General features: G+C 43.4%; 1 long non-coding RNA gene across 2 annotated transcripts; it reads right to left on the bottom strand.

Annotated features, from left to right (window-relative positions):
* Positions 1 to 1,472: 1,472 nt before the first annotated feature.
* On the bottom strand, positions 1,473 to 3,832 carry LOC139582228 (uncharacterized). 2 transcript variants are annotated; one of them, XR_011676317.1, is made up of 3 exons: positions 3,717 to 3,832; positions 2,272 to 2,381; positions 1,473 to 1,957 (listed from the first exon to the last, which is right to left on the bottom strand). It is a non-coding gene; the product is annotated as an uncharacterized lncRNA (long non-coding RNA). The 2 variants fall into 2 exon arrangements; XR_011676316.1 differs by having other exon boundaries at positions 2,272 to 2,335; positions 3,717 to 3,826.
* Between the last annotated feature and the right edge of the window lie 12,942 nt (positions 3,833 to 16,774).

Genomic DNA, 16,774 nt, shown 5'->3' with positions numbered 1-16,774 from the left:
ACCAGAGCTGTCGCTTTCAAGGAGCGGACACCAATCCGGACACTTATAAGAAATCCCGCTACGCCCTCAGACGAACCATCAAACAGGCAAAGCGTCCATACAGGATTAAGATTGAATCCTACTATACCGGCTCTGACGCTCGTCTGAAAACTATTACGGACTACGAAGGGAAACCCAGCTGTGAGCTGTCTAGTGACGCGAGCCTAGCAGACGAGCTAAATGCCTTTTATGCTCAGTTCGAGGCAAGCAACACTGAAGCATGCATAAGAGCACCAGAATTCCGGACAACTGTATGATAACAACTCTTGGTAGCCGATGTAAACAACCCCTTTAAACAGGTCAACATTCACAAAGCCGCGGGGCCAGACATATTACCAGGACGTGTACTCAAAGCATGCGCTGACCGTCTGGCAAGTGTCTTCACTGACATATTCAACCTCTCCTTGACTGAGTCTGTAATACTAACATGTTTCAAGCAGACCACCATAGTTCCTGTGCCCAAGGAAGCAAAGGTAAATTGCCAAAATAATTACCGCCCGCAGCACTGACGTCGGTAGCCATGAAGTGCTTTGAAAGCCTGGTCATGGGTCACATCAACAGCAGCATCCTGGACACCCTAGACCCACTCCAATTCGCATACCGCCCCAACAGATCCGCATTTGACGCAATCTCAATCGCACTCCACACTGCCCTTTCCCACCTGGACAAAAGGAACAACTATGTGAGAATGCTATTCATTGACTACAGCTCAGCGTTCAACACCATAGTGCCCACAAAGCTCATCACTAAGCTAAGGACCCTGGAACTAAACACCTCACTCTGCAACTGGATCCTGGACTTCCTGATGGGCCGCCCCCAGGTGGTAAGGGTAGGCAACAACACGTCTGCCATGATGATCCTCAACACTGGAGCCACTCAGGGGTGTGTGCTTAGTCCTCTCCTGTACTCCCTGTTCACCTATGACAGAGCGGCCGAACACAACTCCAACAACATCATTAAGTTTGCTGACGACACATCAGTGGTAGGCCTGATCACCTCTACTAACCTGTACCCCCCTTATTGAATCGTTACCGGTACCCCCTGTATACAGCCTCGTTATTGTTATTTTATTGTGTTACTTTTATTATTTTTAACTTTAGTTTATTTGGTAAATAATTTCTTAACTCTTTACTGAACTGCACTGTTGGTTAAGGGCTTGTAAGTAAGCATTTCACTGTAATGTCTACACCTGTTGTATTCAGCATTTCACTGTAAGGTCTACACCTGTTGTATTCGGCGCATGTGACTACTAACGTTTGATTTGATTTGAATATTTATTTTGTATTATTTTGAAAGCGTGAAATTACTAGCTATGTTATTTTTAGGGTGAAGTGTAATGACCTCTTTTTCTCTCTGCTCAGCCTCAGAAAAACAGAAGTGGTCTGAGCTGAAATAACCACTGAAAGAAGGACCAGTTGGAGACATCGACATTCATATTCATTCTCATGTTTATAGAGGTTCATGTTTGGTTTCAGTTACATTTACCTCTCTAACAATTGAAATTCCCTCTATTACCAAGGTGGGATATCAGCCTTTAGAGGAAGTATTTTGATAAAAAGGAGGACATTTTTAGTTTGTAAACACATAAAAATTCACAAATCTATAATGTTTATACATTTTCACTGCTAACACAGTTATGTGCTGCTTCTATAAGCTGGTATGAGGAATATACCCTGCTATTACAGGAACGTGATTGGATGTCCAGTTCAGTCCTTGACAGGTATAGAACATATTGGTACATATGCAGAAACATACAATGTGATGTTATACACAAACAGGTAGAATCTGCCTTAATATATGGACAGTGGGTCATCAAAAGTTGTACAAAACAGATAGGAACAACACCAAATCACTGGTACTACCCAGCAGGGGGCATGGTGCAGCTGTCCAAGGCCTGGTGATGGGACTCCTCTCTGGGCTGGAGGGACAAGACAGAACCTATAAATACCTTTATCAGAGTAGGGTAGAATATAACTGCTGCCCATACAGAGATGGAAATATGCCTTTACATCACCACACCTAAAATGTAATTCCACATTGTAAAAACAGTGAGCATTACTAACAATGATAGGCATAAGAACATGATTCAAACATAACATATCTGCACTTTGTTTATATTGAACTTCTGTCTGTCTCTGTACATGAACTCAAATCCAATAAAAAGCAGCTTCAGGAAAGGGAGGTCAGGGAGGAACGAGTTCTGGGATGGAGCCTGTGTTTTTGACCACTGACCTGCTTCTGTCACGGTGAGTGGCAGGTCCTAGATACGATGGCAGGGAGGCGTTCACGGTGGATCCTGGCAGTGCAGAAGGAGGACGTGGGGTAGGGACAGGCCCTGGTTACTGGGGGGACAGCTACAATCAGTCTGGGTAATTTTATACATGCTTGATTAGCATCTATGAGTATGACACAGGGTTTTTTGTGTGTGTGTGTGTGTGTGTGTGTGTGTGTGTGTGTGTGTGTGTGTGTGTGTGTGTGTGTGTGTGTGTGTGTGTGTGTGTGTGTGTGTGTGTGTGTGTGTGTGTGTGTGTGTGTGTGTGTGTGTGTGTGTGTGTGTGTGTGTGTGTGTGTGTGTGTGTGTGTGTGTGTGTGTGTGTGTGTGTGTGTGTGTGTGTGTGTCAAGGGTCATTTCAGTACATTTTTCTGACATGTAACTTCTCTCCCCACATTCATGGTCTCTTCCACCGAGACGTCAAACCAGAGAACATTCTGGTTAAGGTGAGACAGATTCTGTGCGTGTATATGTGACACCTGTCATCTGCCATGCCTAAGGTGGTCCACAGCGCTGGCTCTCTCCCCTCTCTTTCCCCTCTTTCCCCTCTCACTCTTTGCTCCCCTCCCTCTCCTATCTCTCATCTTTCCCATCTCTCTCCCCTCACCTCTCCCCTCCCTCTCCTTTCTCTCATATTTCCCATCTCTCTCCCCTCTCTCCCTCTTCTTTCTCTCTTCTTTCCCCTCTCTCTCCTCTCCCTTCCCTCCCTCTTCTCTCTCTCCTCTTTCCCCTCTCTCTCCCCTTCCTCCTCTCTCTCCCCTTTCTCCCCTCCCTCCTCTCTCTCCCCTCTCTTTCCTCTCTTTCTGCTCTCTCCCTTCTCTCTTCTCCCCCCCACTTCCCTCTTACGCCATTCTCTCCTCTCTCCCGTCTCTCCTCTGTCTCCCCTCTCTCTCTCCTCTCCCCCTCTCCCCTCTCTCTCCCCTTTCTCCTCTCTCTCTCCCCTCTCTTTCTGCTCTCTCCCTTCTCTACCCTCTCTCTTCTCTCTCCCCCCCACTTCCCTCTTACCCCTTTCTCTCATCTCTTTCTCTCTCTCTCTCCTCTCACCTCCCTCCTCTCTCTCTCCCCTCTCTTCCCTCTCTTTCTGCTCTCTCCCTTCTCCACCCTCTCTCTTCTCTCCCCCCCACTTCCCCCTTACCCCTTTCTCTCCTCTCTTTCTCTCTCTCTCTCTCTCTCTCCCTTCTCACCTCCCTCCTCTCTCTTCCCTCTTTTTCTGCTCTCTCCCTTCTCTACCCTCTTTCCTCTCTTCTCTCTCCCCCCCACTTCCCTCTTACCCCTTTCTCTCCTCTCTTTCTCTCTCCTCTATCTCCTCTCTAGAGTTTTATGTATCACCATGTCAATTAAAGTTGTGTGCATTAATGTCTGTATTACAAGGTGCACATGTCTGCTAGTCTGTGAGTTGAATTACCTTTCTAGAGGCTGTTTTACTGTCTTACAGACATAGTACTTTCCATCCTTTAGACATTTGGTCCTTAAAACAAATGCAAATGTCCTCTCCCCAATTGTCTTGATGATTCTGTATTCTATAAGGGAATGCAGAAGACAAGAAAAAAAATGCATGAGCATGAAGGACGCACATTTTGTGGACCAATAAATAACTATTCGAAAAATGTTTTAAAAAATCCCTTCCACGTGTAATAACGGTTTGATGTTTGAGAAATAATAGTCTGGATGGAATATACAGTAAATCACTAAATCTTACTATCTATCCATCCATCAGACTGCTCATGAACTCTGAATGACATTTCATCATCATATGGTCCTATATAGTTTATCAAACCTCAAATGTCATACAGTGCTTTCAGAAAGTATTCAGACCCCTAGATTTTTTCCACATTTTGTTACATTACAACCTTATTCTAAAAAAAAAAAAAAAAAAAAATTTAATTAAATCCTCAGCAATCTAGACACAATACCCCATAATGACAAAGCGAAATCAGGTTTTTAGAAAATGTTTGCCACTGTATTTAAAATAACTTTTTGGGTTACTACACAATTCCATGTGTTATTTCATAGTTTTGATGTCTTCACTATTATTCTACAATGTACAAAATATTAAAAATAAAGAAAAACCCTTGACTGAGTAGTTGTGTCCAAACTTTTGACTGGTACGGATTATTCCCACTGCCTTAGAGGGAATATCCCCGGATTACAACCGCAAGCTCTGGACATTTACACCTTGATTTCGCAGCTAGCTAGCTGCAAACCGTGTGTCTATTGCCTTACGTCGATCCCGGAGCAAACTTAAATTATTCCGGAGCTAGCCAGCTGAAGAGTTCCATCAGCCATTCCTGGGCTACAATCACCTATCCGGACCCGTTTTACTGCCGATGCGGAGCCCCACCGGGCCTTCACGACTGGACTACCGATGTTATCTGCCCGAGGGAGTTATCCAACTGGCACCTCCGTCGCAACGTTACCTGAACGCTCATCTGGGGCCCGCTAATCGTTAGCTGTCTTATCGGCTGCTATCTGAATAAGTATATTGGACAATTTTTCTTGGGTCACTATAACTATATCTATTTTGCCAATTGGATTGATCCACTCTACCACACGGAACCCCACTAATCTACCGACGGAAACGCACGAGGTGACTAAAAATAGACCTCCATCCTATGCTATCTTGCTACCGATAGCCATCTACCCGGCCAGCTGTCTGGATCGCCGTGACCCCAACCAACCTCTACTCACTGGACCCTTATGATCACTCGATTAAGCATGCCTCTCCTTAATGTCAATATGCCTTGTCCATTGCTGTTATGGTTAGTGTTTATTGGCTTATTTCACTGTAGAGCCTCTAGCCCTGCTCACTATACCATATCCAACCTTTCAGTTCCACCACCCACATATGCGATGACATCACCTGGCTTCAATGATGTTTCTAGAGACAATATCTCTCTCATCATCACTCAATACCTAGGTTTACCTCCACTGTATTCACATCCTACCATTCCTTTGTCTGTACATTACTCCTTGAAGCTATTTTATCGCCCCCAGAAACTTCCTTTTACTCTCTGTTCTAGACGTTCTAGACAACCAATTCTCATAGCTTTTAGCCGTACCCTTATCCTACTCCTCCTCTGTTCCTCTGGTGATGTAGAGGGGAATCCAGGCCCTGCAGTACCTAGCTCCACTCCTATTCCCCAGGAGCTCTCTTTTGATGACTTCTGTAACCGTAATAGCCTTGGTTTCATGCATGTTTTATTTTTTATTATTTATTTATTTTATTTTATTTTTTTTCTTTCTTGGGGGGGTGGATCAGCTTAATATTGCGGAAAGAATGGTTTCATGCATGTTAACATTAGAAGCCTCCTCCCTAAGTTTGTTTTGTTCACTGCTTTAGCACACTCTGCCAACCCGGATGTTTTAGCCGTGTCTGAATCCTGGCTTAGGAAGACCACCAAAAATTCTGACATTTTCATCCCTAACTACAAGATTTTCAGACAAGATAGAACGGCCAAAGGGGGCGGTGTTGCAATCTACTGCAAAGATTGCCTGCAGAGTTCTGTTTTACTATCCAGGTCTGTTCCCAAACAATTTGAACTTCTACTTTTAAAAATACACCTCTCTAAAAACAAGTCTCTCACCGTTGCCGCCTGCTATAGACCACCCTCTGCCCCCAGTTGTGCTCTGGACACCATATGTGAACTGATGCCCCCCATCTATCTTCAGAGCTCGTGCTGCTAGCGACCTAAATTGGAACATGCTTAACACCCCAGCCATCCTACAATCTAAGCTTGATGCCCTTAATCTCACACAAATTATCAATGAACCTACCAGGTACCACCCCAAACCGTCAACACGGGTACTCTCATAGATATCATCCTAACCAACTTGCCCTCCAAATACACCTCTGCTGTTTTCAACCAAGATCTCAGCGATCACTGCCTCATTGCCTGCATCCGTAATGGGTCAGCGGTCAAACGACCTCCACTCATCACTGTCAAACGCTCCCTGAAACACTTCAGCGAGCAGGCCTTCCTAATCGACCTGGCCGGGGTATCCTGGAAGGATATTGATCTCATCCCGTCAGTAGAGGATGCCTGGTTATTTTTTTTAAATGCCTTCCTCACCATCTTAAATAAGCATGCCCCATTCAAGAAATTTACAACCAGGAACAGATATAGCCCTTGGTTCTCTCCAGACCTGACTGCCCTTAACCAACACAAAAACATCCTATGGCGTTCTGCATTAGCATCGAACAGCCCCCGTGATATGCAACTTTTCAGGGAAGCTAGAAACCAATATACACAGGCAGTTAGAAAAGCCAAGGCTAGCTTTTTCAAGCAGAAATTTGCTTCCTGCAACACAAACTCAAAAAAGTTCTGGGACACTGTAAAGTCCATGGAGAATAAGAACACCTCCTCCCAGCTTCCAACTGCACTGAAGATAGGAAACACTGTCACCACCGACAAATCCACTATAATTGAGAATTTCAATAAGCATTTTTCTACGGCTGGCCATGCTTTCCACTTGGCTACCCCTACCCCGGTCAACAGCACTGCCCTCCCCTCAGCTACTCGCCCAAGCCTCCCACATTTCTCTTTCTCCCAAATACAGTCAGCTGATGTTCTGAAAGAGTTGCAAAATCTGGACCCTTACAAATCAGCCGGGCTAGATAATCTGGACCCTTTCTTTCTAAAACTATCTGCTGAAATTGTTGCCACCCCTATTACTAGCCTTTTCAACCTCTCTTTCGTGTCGCCTGAGATTCCCAAAGATTGGAAAGCAGCTACGGTCATCCCCCTCTTCAAAGGGGGGGACACTCTTGACCCAAACAGCTACAGACCTATATCTATCCTACCCTGCCTTTCTAAGGTCTTCGAAAGCCAAGTCAACAAACAGATTACCGACCATTTCGAATCCCACCATACCTTCTCCGCTATGCAATCTGGTTTCAGAGCTGGTCATCATGGGTGCACCTCAGCCACGCTCAAGGTCATACACGATATCTTAACCGCCATCGATAAGAAACAATACTGTGCAGCCGTATTCATTGACCTGGCCAAGGCTTTTGACTCTGTCAATCACCACATCCTCATCGGCAGACTCGACAGCCTTGGTTTCTCTAATGATTGCCTCGCCTGGTTCACCAACTACTTCTCTGATCGAGTTCAGTGTGTCAAATCGGAGGGTCTGTTGTCCGGGCCTCTGGCAGTCTCTATGGGGGTGCCACAGGGTTCAATTCTTGGACCGACTCTCTTCTCTGTATACATCAATGATGTCGCTCTTGCTGCTGGTGAGTCTCTGATCCACCTCTACGCAGACGACACTATTCTGTATACTTCTGGCCCTTCTTTTGACACTGTGTTAACTTCTTGTCACTACAGGGGGTGCTGTTTCAACTTGGACATTTATCGTTCCCAAATTAAACTGCCTTGTACTCAATTCTTGCTCGTACAATATACATATTATTATTACTATTGGATAGAAAACAATCTCTAGTTTCTAAAACCGTTTGAATTATGTCTGTGGGTGAAACAGAACTCATTCTGCAGCGAAATTCATGACAGGAACTGCGAAGGTCTGAAAACGAGGCTCTGTTCTCAGATCAGTTTAAAGCTCTGTATGTATCCTATGGGTCGACATGAACTGCACGCGCCTTCCCCTGGATGTCAGTAACCAATGAGAATTGGCATGGAGTTTCTACGCAGATCTCAGACCTTATAAAGCCCCAAGGAATGGAGGGAGCTCTCTTTTCGACGTTCGTCATGACGCAAAGCAAGACCTCAGGCTGGCATTTTGAAACGCTCAGTTATCGGCCTTAGATATATCCGTCTGTAATTTAATTCGATATAGGTGTTAGAAACATCATAACGAAGTTATTTTAAACCGAGTTATATCAGTTTATGTGACTATATTGCGATTTTCGGAAATTCCTTAGTATTGCGTTTTGAAGATTTGGGCATGTTTGCGCCACATAGCTAACGTTAGCTGCTATTTCCAAAGTTGAAGAGGACGTTTTACAACCGAGCAATGATTCTTTTGGACAAAGGACAACTTGCCCAAGATTCTGATGGAAGCTCGTCCAAAAGTAAGAGCTATATATGATTTAATTCGTATTTATGTGGAAAAATGTAAAAGGATTTGTCCGCCATTAATTTCGCCACTGGTCTGGCTGTAACGCACACTGTATGTCTAGTAACGTTAATTTTAAAAATCTAACACAGCGGTTGCATTAATAACTAATGCATCTTTCATTTGCTGTCCAACCTGTATTTTTTAGTCAAGTTTACGATTATTTATCGATTAGATTAGGTGCCTCTCCAAGATGGCGCCGGCCAGAATGCCTGAAATGTTGCTACTGATCACATTGTATAACCACGATTTGTGCTGCTAAATATGCACATTTTCGAACAAAACCTATATGCATTGTGTAATATGATGTTACAGGACTGTCATCTGATGAAGTTTATCAAGGTTAGTCAAATTGTATATCTTTTGCTGGATTGTTACGATCGCTAACATTTGCTGCTGGTAAATGCGGTTGTGTTTCTGGCTATTGTGGTAAGCTAATATAATGCTATATTGTGTTTTCGCTGTAAAACACTTAAAGAATCTGACATATTGGCTGGATTCACAAGATGTTGGGCTTTCATTTGCTGTACGCTGTGTATTTTTCGGAAATGATTTATGATGAGTAATTAGGTATTTGACGTTGGTCTCTGTAATTATTCTGGCTGCATCAACGCTATTTCAGATTGCAGCTGCAATGTAGAACTGTGATTTATACCTGAACTATGCACATTTTTCTAACAAAACATATGCTATACAATAAATATGTTATCACTGTCATCTGATGAAGTTATTTCTTGGTTAGTGACTATTTATATTTTTATTTGGTCGAAATTGTGATAGCTACCTATGCAGGAAAAAAATGGTGGAGAAAAAAAAGTTGTGTCTTTTGCTATCGTGGTTAGCTAATAGATTTACATATTGTGTCTTCCCTGTAAAACATTTTAAAAATCAGAAATGATGGCTGGATTCACAAGATCTGTATCTTTCATCTGGTGTCTTGGACTTGTGATTTAATGATATTTAGATGCTAGTATTTACTTGTGGCGCTATGCTAGGCTATGCTAGTCAGCTTTTTTTACTGATGGGGGTGCTCCCGGATCCAGGATGCGTAGCAAGTAGAAGTTAACAACCCTCCAGGCGAGCTTCAATGCCATACAACTCTCCTTCCGTGGCCTCCAATTGCTCTTAAATACAAGTAAAACTAAATGCATGCTCTTCAACCGATCGCTGCCTGCACCTGCCCGCCTGTGCAACATCACTACTCTGGACGGCTCTGACTTAGAATATGTGGACAACTACAAATACCTAGGTATCTGGTTAGACTGTAAACTCTCCTTCCAGACTCACATCAAACATCTCCAATCCAAAGTGAAATCTAGAATTGGCTTCCTATTCCGCAACAAAGCATCCTTCACTCATGCTGCCAAACATACCCTTGTAAAACTGACCATCCTACCAATCCTCGACTTCGGTGATGTCATTTACAAAATAGCCTCCAAAACCCTACTCAATAAATTGGATGCAGTCTATCACAGTGCCATCCGTTTTGTCACCAAAGCCCCATATACTACCCACCACTGCGACCTGTACACTCTCGTTGGCTGGCCCTCGCTTCATACTCGTCGCCAAACCCACTGGCTCCAGGTCATCTACAAGTCCCTGCTAGGTAAAGTCCCCCCTTATCTCAGCTCGCTGGTCACCATAGCAGCACCTACCTGTAGCACGCGCTCCAGCAGGTATATCTCTCTGGTCACCCCCAAAACCAATTCTTCCTTTGGCCGCCTTTCCTTCCAGTTCTCTGCTGCCAATGACTGGAACGAACTACAAAAATCTCTCAAACACTTATCTCCCTCACTAGCTTTAAGCACCAGCTGTCAGAGCAGCTCATAGATTACTGCACCTGTACATAGCCCATCTATAATTTAGCCCAAATGTAACAGTATAACTTTAGTACCGTCCCCTCGCCCCGACACGGGCGCGAACCAGGGACCCTCTGCACACATCGACAACTGACACCCACGAAGCGTCGTTACCCATCACTCCACAAAAGCCGCGGCCCTTGCAGAGCAAGGGGCAACACTACTTATAGGTCTCAGAGCAAGTGACGTAACTGATTGAAATGCTACTAGCGCGTACCCGCTAACTAGCTAGCCATTTCACATCCGTTACACTCACCCCCCTTTTAACCTCCTCCTTTTCCGCAGCAACCAGTGATCCGGGTCACGGCACCAATGTAACAGTATAACTTTAGTACCGTCCCCTCGCCCCGACACGGGCGCGAACCAGGGACCCTCTGCACACATCGACAACTGACACCCACGAAGCGTCGTTACCCATCGCTCCACAAAAGCCGCGGCCCTTGCAGAGCAAGGGGCAACACTACTTATAGGTCTCAGAGCAAGTGACGTAACTGATTGAAATGCTACTAGCATTTCACATCCGTTACACAAACAACTACCTCTTTACCTACTGTATTTATTTATTTATTTTGCTCCTTTGCACCCCATTATTTCTATCTCTACTTTGCACATTCTTCCACTGCAAACCAACCATTCCAGTGTTTTTACTTGCTATATTGTATTTACTTCGCCACCATGGCCTTTTTTATATTTTTATTTATTTATATATATATTTTGTTTGCCTTCACCTCCCTTATCTCACCTCACTTGCTCACATTGTATATAGACTTATTTTTCACTGTATTATTGACTGTATGTTTGTTTTACTCCATGTGTTACTATGTGTTGTTGTATGTGTCGAACTGCTTTGCTTTATCTTGGCCAGGTCGCAATTGTAAATGAGAACGTGTTCTCAACTTGCCTACCTGGTTAAATAAAGGTTAAATAAATAAAAATAAATAAAAAATTGCGATGTCTTGCCAAGGCTGGATTGCAGCGTATACTCATAGGCACATTCCCACTACAAGAGGGCACCAGGGCTTTGGCCTGCTTCGTTTCCAACATGGGCCAGCACACCCCTCCTTAGACAACCTGGTGGCCCCGGTCTCCCCCAGGACATGAACCTCAATACCAGAGGCTTCTTCTATACAGAGAACAAAACAACATGTCTCACCATTCATTCTATAGCAGACCATAAAGACGAACTAGTTCATAGGATTAGAGGAACAAGATGAGAATATTCAATGACTATTTATGACCTGATTCCGTTTCAGTTCACACATCTGAAGATCAGAATGTGAATGTACAGATTGTGTCTCAAACTGCCACTAGAGGTGTGTTTCCCAGCTGGTGGCCCATGGGCTGGATTTGGCTGATTTTATTTGGCCCCCAAGTCTTCTGAGAAACAAAAACATTTTACTTCATATTTTGGGACATAAAAGACTTTAAAAACACCAGACATTAGTGCCAAGTGATTTTAATTTTGGAAATCCAATGTATTCCCACACATGTTAGGGAGATATGTGTAATCATATATAAATGTAAGCAAGGTTTGAAATGATTATGTTTTAGTCAAATAGTAAATATTTTTGGGCTTCTTGCAGTCAATTTGCAGTCTACAAAGGATTTGTAATTATGTCCCCTGACCATCCACTCCAGAAAGAATTGTCCCGTGGCTGAATCTAGTTGGTGATCCCTGCACTAGAGGCTGGTGAAGACCAACATCTTATAACATTTGAATTCTGTTCTGGTAATCTAGTCCAACAGCCTGCTACAAATTCAACCTGAGGAAGAGGTTAGTGGTCTGGACCTGACGAAAAACGTCACCTCAGGAACACCAATCCCTAGCATTTACATTTGTGAAAGACAACTTTGGTTATTTAAAGTAGCGCATCCAAATCATGTGAATAAGGTTATATAATATATTATAACAGCTTACCAAGTGCACATGGAGGAGAGATATTTGCCATTAAAGAAGAAGCAGGGTTTGGGCCTGTTGGTCACATTAGAAAAAGGTTCAATCCAGAGATCTAAAAATGGTCTGTTATTGGCAGAGAGGTTTGGAACTCTCTTTCTTATTGGTCTGTTAACTCCTTCACTGCCTTGTGATGTCAACCTTATCGTGTGGAAATAGATAAAGCACCAGAATTTACGTTTCTGACTGCACTGGGACTTTAACCATGTTTTGAGGCTATATAGCCTGTTTGTTTACTAACATCAGGGTAATAAACCTTATATTTTGGGTTCTGATGGGGACAAAAACAGGTTGTAACTAGAAAGAGTACAGCAATGGACGGAAGTGACTTTTCTTAGCAGATTAGGAGATCATTTAAGCTAACCCTTTTCCAAAACGTATCCTAATTCTCCTAACCTGCTATGTACGCTCTCCTAACCTGCTACGAAAAAGTCATTTCCATCCATAGCTGTATACCATCTAGTAAAAACCCCAAAACAGTGTCTCTATGTCAACTCCCATAGAACCAGTACAGGCCACTGTTCCCACAATATGTTATTTTAGGGTGAGATAAGATGTTGTGGTCAAAAGACAACCAATGAACATGACTTCTTTTTCTCACTCTGCTCAGCCTCAGAAAACAGAAGTGGTCTGAGCTGAAATAACCACTGAAAGAGAACCAGTTGCAGACATCGACATTAATATTAATTCTTCTGTTTATATAGCTACAGTGGAGCAAAAATGTATTTAGTCAGCCACCAATTGTGCAAGTTCTCCCACTTAAAAAGATGAGAGAGGCCTGTAATTTTCATCATAGGTACACTTCAACTATGACAGACAAAATGAGAAAGAAAAAAACAGAAAATCACATTGTAGGATTTTTAATGAATTTATTTGCAAATTATGGTGGAAAATAAGTATTTGGTCAATAACAAAAGTTTATCTCAATACTTTGTTATATACCCTTTGTTGGCAATGACAGAGGTCAAACGTTTTCTGTAAGTCTTCACAAGGTTTTCACACACTGTTGCTGGTATTTTGGCCCATTCCTCCATGCAGATCTCCTCTAGAGCAGTGATGTTTTGGGGCTGTTGCTGGGCAACACGGACTTTCAACTCCCTCCAAAGATTTTCTATGGGGTTGAGATCTGGAGACTGGCTAGGCCACTCCAGGATCTTGAAATGCTTCTTACGAAGCCACTCCTTCGTTGCCCGGGCGGTGTGTTTGGGATCATTGTCATGCTGAAAGACCCAGCCACGTTTAATCTTCAATGCCCTTGCTGATGGAAGGAGGTTTTCACTCAAAATCTCACGATACATGGCCCCATTCATTCTTTCCTTTACACGGATCAGTCGTCCTGGTCCCTTTGCAGAAAAACAGCCCCAAAGCATGATGTTTCCACCCCCATGCTTCACCGTAGGTATGGTGTTCTTTGGATGCAACTCAGCATTCTTTGTCCTCCAAACACGACGAGTTGAGTTTTTACCAAAAAGTTCTATTTTGGTTTCATCTGACCATATGCCATTCTCCCAATCTTCTTCTGGATCATCCAAATGCTCTCTAGCAAACTTCAGACGGGCCTGGACATGTACTGGCTTAAGCAGGGGGACACGTCTGGCACTGCAGGATTTGAGTCCCTGGCGGCGTAGTGTGTTACTGATGGTAGGCTTTGTTACTTTGGTCCCAGCTCTCTGCAGGTCATTCACTAGGTCCCCCCGTGTGGTTCTGGGATTTTTGCTCACCGTTCTTGTGATCATTTTGACCCCAAGGGGTGAGATCTTGCGTGGAGCCCCAGATCGAGGGAGATTATCAGTGGTCTTGTATGTCTTCCATTTCCTAATAATTGCTCCCACAGTTGATTTCTTCAAACCAAGCTGCTTACTTATTGCAGATTCAGTCTTCCCAGCCTGGTGCAGGTCTACAATTTTGTTTCTGGTGTCCTTTGACAGCTCTTTGGTCTTGGCCATTACAGGCCTCTCTCATCTTTTTAAGTGGGAGAACTTGCACAATTGGTGGCTGACTAAATACTTTTTTGCCCCACTGTACATGTTCGGTTGCAGTTACATTCACCTCTCTAACAATTGAAATCCCCTCCATTACCAAGGTGGGATATCAGCCTTTAGAGGAAATGGTTTGCATATTTAGTTTGTAAACGCATAACCATTGTCACGATGTGCGCTACTGGTTGAAGGCAAGTCAGGTGCAGGAGAGCAGAGATGGGTGATAATAGGCGCACTTTATTCATACCCAATGAAAACAGCAAATAACGGCCAAAGTACACGAACGGTACAAATAAACAAAACACACGGGCCAAACACAGACCCGGCGCAAACCAGCCTGATGCCAACTACACGTAACAAACAAACAATTCCACACAAGAACATGGGGGGGAACAGAGGAATATATACACAATGTAATTAGGGAATGTAAACCAGGTGTGCGGGGAACAAGACAAAACAAATGGAACAATGAAAAATGGAGCGGCGATGGCTAGAAGGCCGGTGAAGTCGACCGCCGAACGTCGCCCGAACAAGGAGAGGAGCCGACTTCGGTGGAAGTCGTGACAACCATTCTCAGATCTATCCTTTTTAGACCTTGTAGCTACAAACACAGTTGTGCTGCTTCTATAAGCTGGTATAGGAATATTTATTTTATTTAACCTTTATATAACAAGGCAAGTCAGTTAGGAATAAATTCTTATTTACAATGACGGCCTACCAAAAGGCAGTAGACCTCCTGTGCGGACGGTAATACATAAGTAATAAATATATAAGAAATAAATATATAAGTAATAAATATATAAGGACAAAACACTCATCACGACAAGAGACAACACTACATAAAGAGAGACCTAAGACAACAACATAGCAAGGCAGCAACACATGACAAGACGGCATGGTAGCAACACAACATGACAACATGGTAGCAACACAACATGGTAGCAACACAACATGACAACATGGTAGCAACACAACATGACAACATGGTAGCAACACAACATGACAACATGGTGGCAACACAACATGACAACATGGTGGCAAAACAACATGGTAGCAACACAACATGACAACATGGTAGCAACACAGCATGACAACATGGTGGCAACACAACATGACAACATGGTGGCAACACAACATGGTAGCAACACAACATGACAACATGGTGGCAAAACAACATGGTAGCAACACAACATGACAACATGGTAGCAACACAACATGACAACATGGTAGCAACACAACATGGTGGCAACACAACATGACAACATGGTGGCAAAGCAACATGGTAGCAACACAACATGACAACATGGTAGCAACACAACATGACAACATGGTGGCAACACAACATGACAACATAGTAGCAACACAACATGACAACATGGTAGCAACACAACATGACAACATGGTAGCAACACAACATGGTACCAACAAAACATGACAACATGGTGGCAAAACAACATGGTAGCAACACAACATGACAACATGGTAGCAACACAACATGACAACATGGTGGCAACACAACATGACAACATGGTAGCAACACAACATGGTAGCAATACATGACAACATGGGGGCAAAACAACATGACAACATGGTGGTAAAATAACATGGTAGCAACACAACATGACAACATGGTAGCAACACAACATGACAACATGGTAGCAACACAACATGACAACATGGTGGCAACACAACATGACAACATGGTGGCAACACAACATGACAACATGGTAGCAACACAACATGACAACATGGTAGCAACACAACATGACAACATGGTGGTAAAACAACATGGTAGCAACACAACATGACAACATGGTAGCAACACAACATGACAACATGGTTGGTGGCAAAACAACATGACAACATGGTGGCAAAACAACATGACAACATGGTGGCAAAACAACATGACAACATGGTGGCAACACAACATGGTAGCAACACAACATGGTAGCAACACAACATGACAACATGGTAGCAACACAACATGACAACATGGTGGCAAAACAACGTGACAACATGGTGGCAAAACAACATGGTAGCAACACAACATGACAACATGGTAGCAACACAACATGGTAGCAACACAACATGCAACATGGTAGCAACACAACATGACAACATGGTGGCAAAACAACATGACAACATGGTGGCAAAACAACATGGTAGCAACACAACATGACAACATGGTGGCAAAACAACATGACAACATGGTAGCAACACAACATGACAACATGGTGGCAAAACAACATGACAACATGGTGGCAAAACAACATGACAACATGGTAGCAACACAACATGACAACATGGTGGCAAAACAACATGACAACATGGTAGCAACACAACATGACAACATGGTAGCAACACAACATGACAACATGGTAGCAACACAACATGACAACATGGTAGCAACACAACATGACAACATGGTGGCAAAACAACATGACAACATGGTGGCAAAACAACATGACAACATGGTAGCAACACAACATGGTAGCAACACAACATGACAACATGGTAGCAACACAACATGACAACATGGTGGCAAAACAACATGGTGGCAAAACAACATGACAACATGGTAGCAACACAACATGGT

The sequence above is a fragment of the Salvelinus alpinus genome, chromosome 8 (genome assembly GCF_045679555.1).
Source record: "Salvelinus alpinus chromosome 8, SLU_Salpinus.1, whole genome shotgun sequence".
In the NCBI taxonomy this organism is placed as follows: domain Eukaryota; kingdom Metazoa; phylum Chordata; class Actinopteri; order Salmoniformes; family Salmonidae; genus Salvelinus; species Salvelinus alpinus.
Note: the sequence above shows the minus strand (reverse complement) of the source record. Positions and strands in the feature narration are given on the sequence as shown.